The sequence below is a fragment of the Plecotus auritus genome (assembly GCF_963455305.1).
Source record: "Plecotus auritus genome assembly, chromosome: 1".
Classification (NCBI taxonomy): domain Eukaryota; kingdom Metazoa; phylum Chordata; class Mammalia; order Chiroptera; family Vespertilionidae; genus Plecotus; species Plecotus auritus.
Genome location: NC_137770.1, coordinates 125,775,782 through 125,787,072, shown reverse-complemented (window position 1 = coordinate 125,787,072; position 11,291 = coordinate 125,775,782). Strand labels below are relative to the sequence as shown.

At 48.8% G+C, this 11,291-nt stretch overlaps 1 pseudogene across 1 annotated transcript; it reads left to right on the top strand.

The window, feature by feature from the left end:
- The first annotated feature begins 10,173 nt into the window (after nucleotides 1-10,173).
- Nucleotides 10,174-10,672, top strand: LOC308241012 (heme-binding protein 2-like; annotated as a pseudogene). The gene has a single exon. The product of its transcript is annotated as a heme-binding protein 2-like (transcript).
- The last annotated feature ends 619 nt before the right edge of the window (nucleotides 10,673-11,291 follow it).

Below are 11,291 nucleotides of genomic sequence, written 5' to 3'. Positions count from 1 at the left end.
GTGCAGGCCAGGCTGAGGGAAACCACCCCCGTGCACGAATTTCGTGCACCAGGCCTCTAGTATATATAAAAGTCCAGCAACCGTTAAAGCAGAACAACCAGAACAACTGGAACGACCAGTCACTATGATGTGCACTGACCACCAGGGGGCAGACACTCAATGCAGGAGCTGCCCCCTGGTAGTCAGTGCGCTCCCACAGCGGGAGTGCCACTCAGCCAGAAGCCAGGCTCATGGCTGACTAGCGCAGCTGCAGTGCACGAGCCTCTCCCACCTCCCACAGGTGCAATCTCTAGCAAACAGACTGCAGTCACCACACCTGGGTGGTGAGGGTGTAGCCAGAATGACCATGGATCAGCCACTGCTGGCCTCTGGAACTCTCCCTTCAGACCCTGCAGCTTCACCACACCCCTTACCTATTGCCTTCTGGGTCTCCAGATGTGGGCTCAGGAAAAACCCATAGAGGCCCTTCACACACATACTGCCTGGGCCAGCCCCCATCTTAGAGCGAGCGTCAGTGAAGTCCAGCCCAATGACCGACATCCACACATGTCTTTGCAACTTCCACCTACCACCTGGCCCCGGCCACATCTCCTGGAAAGGTCAGCGTCCTGGCACTGAATACCCGCTCCTGGATCCCTGCAGAGCTCTGGTGGGCTCTGGTGGGCAGAGGGGCAACAGCAGGTGCTGGCCTGACCTGTTTGGTTCAGGCAGCCCGGATTGGACTGGGAGTTGTGTGGAAAAATCACCCCCTATCCCCTGCAGTACAATCTACTGTGGACAAATGCAATGTGGACCATTCACGTGTGACCAGGATGACCATGATACCTACGCCAACCCCCTGAAACTCCCTCTCTGGCATCAGGACCACGTTCCATCCCTTAGCTATTGCCATGTTCCTTCTGATGTGGAACTGAAATACTAAGAACATGCCTTAACCAGGACCGTGATCAGCCTCTCTCTCCTTCCTTCCTACCACCCCCAGCTGCCACTTCCAAGCTGGACAGGTCCCCACCTCCAGAGAGAATCCTGGAAAAAGTGAGAAAATCCCAATCCTACAAGCAGTTCTCCCACACGTGTCCATGGCCAAGCCCATCGCGCCCTTGCTGGGCCTGGCTGGCATCAGGGCTCTCACATTCCTCATGGATCCCGGGAGGCTCCTACAGGTAGGTGAGCCCACGGATGGCAGCTCCCGTGGACGGACCCCCGGCGGTGCTGGTACCCACCCCGAGGACACCCACAGCTCAGCCAGAAGTTGCCCCAAGGCACATACTCCATAAGCCCAGAGGTACAATCTCCGGGGAACAGATGAAACGGGACACTTGGAGTAACCGGGACGAGCCTGATATTGCCGTCAGGCTCCTGGAACTCTGCCTTGGGCATCAAGATCAAATCTCATCCCTTATGGATTACCGTGGAGCTACAGAGGAAGGCAGCAATATAAAAGTGGCCACAAGGTGGCGACTGACAATTGAGGTAAAAGTCAGAGAGCTGGATCTGAAGAGTGGGGGAGTGGACAAGAGAGCACCCCTGCCCTCCAATATCCCAAAGTTTGTATTGTTCACCTCAGAGCGTCTCTTATTGGGCTCCGAGGGGTGGAAAGCATCCAGCATGGCCCAAGGCATCCACTGGGGACCTTCCAGCCAGCAAGGCGTGACCCTGGCCACAGAAGGGACATTTGAAAATATTTTTTCAGGAAGCTGCAGGGAGGAGGACAGACTCCCCACACGACTTCTTGGCAGCTCATGGGGACATGGAAACTTCCCAGGCACTCAGGCACAGGCTCCCGATTTTCATTCAATGTGCACGAATCCATGCATCAGGCCACTGGTACAGAATTAAAATGACAATAAATAAGTACCTATCAATAATAACCCTAAATTTAAATGGATTAAATGTTCTAATCAAAAGGCATAGGGTAGCTGAATGGATATGAAAAAACTACCATTCACAACCACTCCAAGATCTTTTTTCCATCTATTTCTAAGTAAAATATTTGTGTGTGGGGAAGGGGGGATATCAGGCTTTATACTTTATGGATATGTCATTTTTAAGATATCTACAAAGTACTTGGCAAAGAAAAAGTTCTAATACGGTAGTTGTTATTGTTAAGCTTCCTATCACCTATGCTGAGCTGGGTTCAATTATTTTCTCTGGGTTTTTTTGTTTTGTTTTGTTTTGTTTTTTTAATATATTTTTATTGATTTCAGAGAGAACAGGAGAGGGATAGAGAGATTGAAACATCAATGATGAGAGAGAATCATTGACTGCCTCCTGCACGCCCCCACTTGGGATCAAGCCTGCAACCCAGGCATGTGCCCTTGATTGGTATCAAACCTAGAACCCTTCAGTCCACAGGCTGACACTCTATCCACTGAGCCAAACTGGTTAGTGTGGAGAGTGGCTACAGCATTTGGACAGGTTCAAGCCTTGGACTAATGAGAGGGCACGGTCCTCTCATGGTAAAGCCATGTGCAAGTCCCAGCTTGGAGGGCAAAGCCCTCCTAGCACAATTATAGTCAAAGGCTATAGTGTAAGCTTGACCTTATGATCCAAACCTGTGGTCCCAGGTGGCTAAGTGAGGTAGGCTGCAGGAGGTGCAGCAAGTGCTGCCAAAACAAAGCTTGATAGAGTTCAGGTGCACGTAATTGAGTAGATTCGAAACCCACGAGAACATTGTAAACATCTTGACCACGCCCTTACTTTGCCTCATGGAATCCTATCTAATAAAGAGGGAATATGCTAATTAACCATCACTCCGTCACAAAGATGGCTGCACCCACAGCTGAGGCCAAGTTCCCATAAGGAGCCTTAACAAGCAATCAGCAGGGACCTGAGGCTACGCCCTCCCCCGCCCCTGTGGGGCTTGACAGGGGTCCTCAGGCCAGGCCCCCCACCCAGCAGGGCTTGACAGGAGACCTCAGGGTGTGCTTCCCGTCCTGGTGCTGGCCTAGGGGACCTCAGACTGCTCCCCCCGCCCCAGCACCAGGCCTGGGGACCTCAGGCCGCGCCCCCCACCAGGTGGGGCTTGACAGGGGACTTCAGGCTGCACCCCCCACCCAGCAGGGCTTGACAGGGTACCTCAGGTCGCGCCCCCCCGACCCAGCAGGGCTTGACAGGAGACTTCAGGCCACGCCCCCCACCCTGGCACCAGGCTGGGGGACCTCAGGCTGTAACCCCCGCCCTAGCACCGGGCCATGGGGCCTGAGGCTGCACCCCCCTGCCTGGCGGACTTGACAGGGAACCTCAGGCCGTGCTCCCCACCCAGCGGGGCTTGACAGGGGACCTCAAGGTGCACCCCCAGTGCTGGGTTGGGGGAACTCAGGCCGCGCCCCCCCCCCACCCAGTGTGGCTTGATGGGGGACCTGAGGCTGTGCCCCCCTCCTGGTGCCAGGCTCGGGGACCTGAGGCTGTGTCCCCCTGCATGGCGGGGCTTGATGGGGGACCTCAGGCTATGCCCCTCACCCAGTGGGGCTTGACAGGGGATCTCAGGCTGTGTCCCCCACCTTGTGGGGCTTGACGGGGGACCTCAAGGCACAACCCCTGCCCCGGTCTGGGCTGGGGGGCCTCAGGCCATGCCCCCCATCCTGGCGCCGGGCCAGGGGACCTGAGGCTATGTCCCCTGACCAGCGAGGCTTGACAAAGGTGGGACTGGCTGGGTCTGGATCTTGCCCAAATGGGGGTGGGGGGCGGCCAGGTCTGGGTCTCATGCGATTTTGAGGCGCATGTGGGTAGGCGGGGACTTGACTCTGGGTCCCATGGTTCACCCCAGACTCTGACAGGAGGAAGGTTTTCATATACATTTTACTAATTTTCTTTCATCTCTGTCACTTCTATTATAGAGACAGGGCAAATAGCAATATTAAATTATTTCCTCTAAATAATCCCCTTTTAATGTGCATGAATTTCGTGCACTGGGCCACTAGTCTAGCTATAAAATAAAGACTCAGCTTGCAGGCTGTGGCACTGTCTCTCCATCCAAAAGCAGTGTCCCACCTAGCCCCAGCTTTATTTTCTTGTCTGTCTTCTTTAATCCTTCACTGCCCCCCGACACTCTCAGGTTCACCCCAGGCCGTGCTGAGTGTGGCACAGGTTAGGACTTCTCTGTTCTTAAGAGAGACTATGTCTGTCTGGAGAAGGGCCTCCACAGCTTCCAAAGATTGTAGGGCCACTGCCACACTGACAGGAACTTGGGCTCCTGAGGACTTGCCCATGAGGTATCCAGCTTCAGTAGAATGTGGGACTATGTCCATGCTGACAGGAGTTTGGTTTCCTCAGGACCCCCTGAGGAGTTGTCATAGAGGGAGGAAAAGGAAGGAAAAACCCTGGTGCTTCCCTCTGTGGCCCTGCATGGTGTGGAGTGCCTCCTCCTCTGGGAACTTAGGATTCACAGCCTTTCCCTTTGAAACCACATTCATTGCTGTTGGGAGTTCCCATAGTAATTCTCTTCAGTCATTTTTCCATTCGTTGTTCTGATTAAGTCCAAGTACTATAATGCCGGGATGATATCCAGCATCTATATGGGTTTAGGAATCTGGAGAAGGGCTGCATGTAAATTAATAAAGAGACTAGAAATGTAATATATCCGGACCCAGGGCTCTTTGTATTCCCACATTTTTCCCTATAGCAAAGTAGATATACATATTAAAGGCAAGGTTTAGTATACAGTAGGCATTGTCAGGTTGGGGGAAACTGCCTTCAGCTGTTCAGCTGTTTGGCCAGCAGGAGGCAATAACATGTAGATTGAAATGCCCTCAGCTGTCTGGCAACAGGCAATAATATATGCAGATTTTCAGGTTTGGGGAAATGCTTTTGGCCATTCCAGCAGGCAATAACATGTATTCAGCCCTGCTGAATATAGAAGCCCATCAACCTTTTGATGAACTTCTTGCATTTATTATGACTTGCTGGAATTAGCCTCCAGCAGTACTACATCACTACACCCTTCTCAAACTGGAGGATGAACAGCTTGAGCTCTGCCCCAGCTCTGTGGAGGGAGCATGCAAAACAGAGTATTCGATACATCTTTCTAGAGCATCCAGTTTGTTAAATGGTTTGTAAGAATCCAGTAGTTTAATCAGAACCACCCTTTCCCCCACAAACATGGAAGAGGAGCAGTTCAGTCTCTGAGGTTTCACCAAGTCGGGGCAGAGGGGTGACCTGCAGTGAGGGTGGTCTCTCCCTTTGTCCCCCTGGAGGGCTCCAGGCCATACTCCAGGCTCACCAGGTATTTTGTGTATGATGCCTCTGAAAGCCACAGAGATGCCAGGTACCCTCCTGGTTTGAATCCTGTGCAGACAACACTGGGGCACTCTGCACACCTCCATCGTCCACTGGACCAAGTCCGCTCACCCAGGGGACAAACCAGCCTCTGGCCGATCTCCCATACCACATTGCCAGCCTTCCTGGAGCTCAGCATCTTCTAGCTCAGAATTTAAATTGCAGGGAGTGCAGCCTGACCCACAATCTTTCACTGTGGCTTTACTTGGGTCCAATTAAGATGCTGCTTCTTGGTGGATCACCTACAGCAAGGGTGTCTTAACAATAAAGTTAAAGAACCTCCTAGCCACCCCCTGCTAGCCCTGGCTGTGGCCAGAAAAGACTGGGGTCACACCATCAGGCCACTCAGCAAATAGGGAGTTTTCCTTGTTGGTTCCCTCTGGGGTTCTGCTGCCGCGGGGGATTGGAAGCCACAAAAGCCATGCTAGGGGCTGAGCTGGGGGTGGCGGGGTCCTCAACTCCAGGCTGGCTGGGGGACTGGCAGGCTCTTCTGGTCTTATGACTGAACCTTGCTGGTTGGGGAAGGACTGTGATGGTGCAGCCCTCCACTTTGGGTTTTTGGTGCTCAAAATCAGGTATGTAGCCATCACTGTCGTGCCTCCTGCATATTATTCATATCCTGGATCTGGTCCTGCTCAGACTCCAGGTACATCATTTTCTCAGTCACTCAGGGATTTATGTTGTCACTGGGTTGCTCACTGAAAGGTCTGAGTTCCTCCTCCTGGCCCATGGTGAGCCCTGGGTCTCTCATTAATTCTTAGTTCCTTTGTGACTGGGATTGAGGGCCATTAATTTCTTTAAGAGCTTTTCACACTCAAAAGACAGGAAATAGGGGACATGGTAGTGTCTGCTCAGTATTACCGGTAGCTGTTGTAGCTCCCAGAAGTTCTCTCCCATGAAAGGCAGAGTCCCAGTGACCATCTTATACAGAACTACTCCGGGACTCCATACATCGACACTGGGGCAATCATAGTTTTCACCCAGGATGAGCTCTGGGGAGGCATAAGGGAGGCTGCCACAGAATGTGCTCAACTTATGGCCAATAAATTCAGTGCACAAGTCTGCAAGTTTACATTCAGCTCCACATCAGAAAGCACGTTCTCTGGCATCAGTGGACGATGCCTGGCTGGTAGCAGTTCTGCACAGCAGCTACCAGCTGCCAGAAAATGCCTTGGGCCTCATTTTTGGTCATGTGGCCCGGCCCTGCAGATAATAGAACATGTCCCCACTATTTACATGCTCCATAACAAGGAATAATGTTTCTTCAGTGTCAATCACCTACAATATTCAGGTGATTCAAGGCCTCATGCAGGGGACTTCCCGGAAAAGTCCAAAGGAGCCCTGCTGATTAATTACTTTGACAGCCACCTCTGTCCCAGTCAGAATGTGCTGGGCCAACCTCATCTTGGCAAAGGTTCCCTGGCCGATGGTGTTCGGGAGCTTGTAGTGGCTAACTGGGGCTCCTCATCAGTAGAGGTGGCTGGCTGCAAGGTCATGAGACATGATGACCTGCTAATGACACTAACTGACAATATTAACTACTAGGGGCCCGGTGCACAAAATTCACGCACTGGGGATGGGATGGTCCCTCAGCCCAGCCTGCCCCCTCTCACACACTGGGAGCCCTCAGGGGATGTCCTACTGATGGCTTAGGCACGCTCCCCACAGGGAGCGGGCCTAAGCTGCTGTCTGGCCTCCCTTTGTGGGAGGCGACCGGGCTGATCAGGGGAAGGCACCAGCCCCATCACCCAGCTGCTGCAGCCACTGCCAGTCACCACAGCCACCAAGGTGTTTTCATCAACACGGACTCCAGTCCCTTCACCATGAAAAAAATGACAACTTTCTTTAGGCCTTTTCAAGATGTGTCTTTCATAAGATTTGACATTTCTTTCTTTCTTTTTTTTTTTTTTATCCTCACCTGAGGATATGTTTCCATTGACTTTTAGAGAATGTGGAAGAGAAAGGGAAAGACAGAGAGAAACATCAAAGTGAGAGGAACACTTTGATTGGTTACCTCCTGCATGAGCCCTGACCTGGGCCCCGGCCAGGGAGGAGCCTGCAACCTAGGTACATGCCCTTGATCAGAATTGAACCCAGACCCTGCAGTCGGCAGGCCGAGGCATTATCCACTGAGCCAAACCAGCTAGGGCAGGATATGACATCTCTTAGCCCTCCAGCAGCGGACCTTCATTTTTTTCTCCAGAAGTGTGGTGGAAAAACCCTAGATCACCTTTTTGAATTCTTATTACCCAAGTCACTAAGAATATTACCAGTGGCATACAGGAAGCTTAGCCAATGAGCAGTCAGAAAAGGTGTTTCCTCTGTAGTTCACACCAATCACCGACTGGGCCCTGCCCAGGCCTAAAGCCTCTGGCCGAAGCTTTAGGTCTGGGCAAGGGACCCCCAGCTCCCTCTGAACGCCAGCTCCACCCCTGCCCAGGCCTAAAGGCTCGGGCCCTGGGCAGGGGACCCCCAGCTCCCTCCGATCCCCGGCTCCGCCCCTGCCCCCTCGGCTCTGATCGCAGGCTTGGCCCTGCCCAGGAGCCCCCTGGCTTAGGCCCTTCCCAGGCTGCTCAGGGCCCACGCGGGGCCTACCTCACAGTGACCTGGGTGCCAGGATATTCCCAGGACCCAGGCAGCTGGACGCCTATGTATGCAAATTAACCTCCATCTTTGTTGGGTTAATTTGCATACTCGCTCTGATTGGCTATGGGCACAGCAGAAGTACGGTCAATTTACATGTTTGTCTATTATTAGGTAAGATTAATGCTAATTTTGCTAGAAAATAGTACTAACTATACTGTGCTATGCTAACTAATACTAACAATGCTAACTATGCTTACTAATGCTAATAAATGATACTAACTATACTATGCTAACTGCTAATAATAGTACCAATGCTAACTATGCTTACTAACTATACTAATAAATAATACTAATAAACAGTGCTAATTATACTAATAATACTGACAATACTAATTTAAAAAATTTTAGAAAAAAGAACAAGAAAAATAAAAAATAAAAAAATGAGAAAAGAAAATTTGAGAAAAAGAAAATTTAAAAAGTGAAAAGAAAAACATTGAGAAAAAGAAAGAGTAAAGACAAACGAAAAAATAAAAGAGAAAGAAAAAGAGAGAGAAAACAAGCTGACAGGTGACCACAAATGAGCTTCCTGGACTATAAAGACAAAAACCTTGCCCTAGCTGGTTTGCTAAGTGGATAGAGCATCTGCCTGGGGACTGAAGGGTCCTGAGTTAGATTCCTGTCAAGGGCACATGCCTGGGTTGCAGGCTCCTCCCCAGTAGAAGGTGTGTAGGAAGCAGCCAATCAATGATTCTCTCTCATCATCTTCCCTCAAGCATTTTGAGGGAAGAAGAAAAAGTTTGTGATGAAAAGGTTTACTACACTGCAGGCTACAACAGTCCTTTAATATTTTTTTTCAATAAAAATATATTATTTTTAAAAATCTTAACCTAGCCAAAAGCTTATATAGGAGTTTTTTATTTTTTTATATATTTTAATTAATTTTCAGAGAGGAAGGAAGAGGGAGAGAGAGACAGAAACATCAATGATGAGTGATCAGCTGCCTCCTGCATGCTCCCCACTGGGGATCGAGCCCACACCTCAGGCATGTGCCCTTGACCAGAGTTGAACCTGGGACCCCCCAGTCTGCAGGCCAACGCTCTATCCACCGAACCAAACTGGCCAGGGTATAGGAGATTTTTAGAATTCCATCACAATGGCACCTTATAAGGTCAGAGCAAGATAAGAACCAGTGACAGCTGGGGATAAACCACAGTAGTTTTCTCAGTGTTGTTGTGTTTTTTTTTAAATATATTTTATTGGTTTTTTTGGTTTATTTTTTTACAGAGAGGACGGGAGAGGAAGAGTTAGAAACATCGATCAGCTGCCTCCTAAACACCCCCTACTGGGGATGTGCCTGCAACCAAGGTACATGTCCTTGACCAGAATCAAAACCAGGACCCTACAGTCTGCAGGCTGACACTATATCCACTGAGCCAAACCAATTAGGGCGTTTTCTCAGTTTTTGATATCAAACTCTTTTATGCTAAAAAAAAGACTCCAAAAAGCTTTTTGTTTATGTGGGATATTAAAAACTGATATTTACTTTATTAGAAATTAAAATTTGCAGGATACTGCAATTAGCTTTTCATATATAATTTGAAATTCTGTAATAATTTTTGTCTTTAAAAGATCTTATAATGCCTTCACTTAAAATATTCAGTTCCTTTTTTTTAACTCCTATTGGTCTCAAAATGATGCTATAACTTGACTGATACTACAATCTATAAGAAAATGTTCTGTTGCATAAGATAAGTTATATTATTAACATCTATAAAATAAGAGAAAGTAGCTTTCATTATATTTTTGCCAACAAGATCATGAGCAGATTTCTCATCATAAACCTTGGAAACCAGAGGGCAATGGATTAGCATATTCAAAGTATTGAAAGAAAAACACTGTCAACCAAGAATTCTATACCTGGCAAAACTATCCAAAAATGAGGGAACCATTAAGACATTCCCAGATAAACCAAAGCTGAGAGTGTTCTTTACTACAGACTTTCCTGGCATGAAGGGTGTTCTTCAGGTTGGAATGAAAGGACTCTGGACAGTAACTCAAAGCCTTATGAAGAAATAAAAATTTTTGCTAAAGGTAAATTCATGGATAATTATAAAAGCTAGTATATTGTAACTTTGGTTTGTAGCTCTACTTTTTGTGTTCTACTTGATTTAAGAGACTAATGTAATCTCTTCCACCATGTAAGGATACCACCAGCAGTCTGCCACCAGGAACAAGGCTCTCACCTGACTTTTCTAGCACCCTGAGCTCAAACTTCCAGCCCCCAGAATCCCCAGAAGTTAAGGGATCTGACTCTATGGACCAGCCAAGTGGGTCAGCACCTCTATTGACTCAATAGATTGGGATTCTTCCATCCAGACTGGCTTTAGCAGGCTGAGCAGCTACATTCAAGGCAAAAACAAGAAAGAGATGAAAATAAGGATGACAGCTCCAATGATGAGCTGGGTACAGATCCTTTTAGTGAGTCTACCATTACCATTTCCCTGTATATGCCCTCTGAGCAGCAATCTGATCCACCCAGACTTTCAGAGTCAGATGTCTTCATTGAAGACAGAGCCAAAATGACTGTCTTTGTATGGTCTTTCAATAGATTCTCTAGTGCCCACAAGAATCAAGAACAACTTCTAACATCAACATTTTAGGGGAAAGAAGCATTTTGAGGGAAGAAGAAAAAGTTTGTGATGAAAAGGTTTACTACACTGCAAGCTACAACAGTCCTTTTAATTTGCTTAATAGAAATAATGAAGTGTCATTGGTTCAGACAAATTAACCCTCTGAAGAAAATGAATGAGAAAATAAAAAGAAGTGGCATCACCAGGGGCTAAACTTTGTTTAATATAGACATCAACACACCTATAAGTAAAATGTATGTCTAGTATCTTCTCCCTGATAGTACTAATAAGAATTGGGCTTATTTCCAATGTGCTTTTTTAATGCTTGAAGCGCTATCAAGATACACAGATAACATGGGACAATCCTATATAATATAAGCATAGTATGCATATTGTCCCTTCAACCAGGAGTTCTTCCAGGAGTTTGACCAGGGAGTGGGGCCAGCCAGGGGAAGGCAGGGAGTACCTGGTGGTCTTAGCCAGCCGCTAGGGACCCTACCAGTGCATGAATTTCGTGCACTGAGCCTCTAGTCTATAATAATAAAAGGGTAATATGCTAATTAGACCAGACGTCTTCCAGACATCATTCTGGACATTCTTCCTGATGAAGCCGGGGCTGGAGGGAAGCCAGCTGGGTCATGGGTGCCTGCAGGTGGCCCGAGAGAAGCCAGACCAGATCCCAGGTGCCTGCGGGAGGCCCAGGGGAAGCCAGCCTGGGTCCTGGGTGCCTGCAGGTGGCCCAGGGGAAGCCAGCCCAGACCCCAGGTGCCTGCCAGCAGCTGGAGGAGGAAAGCCCAG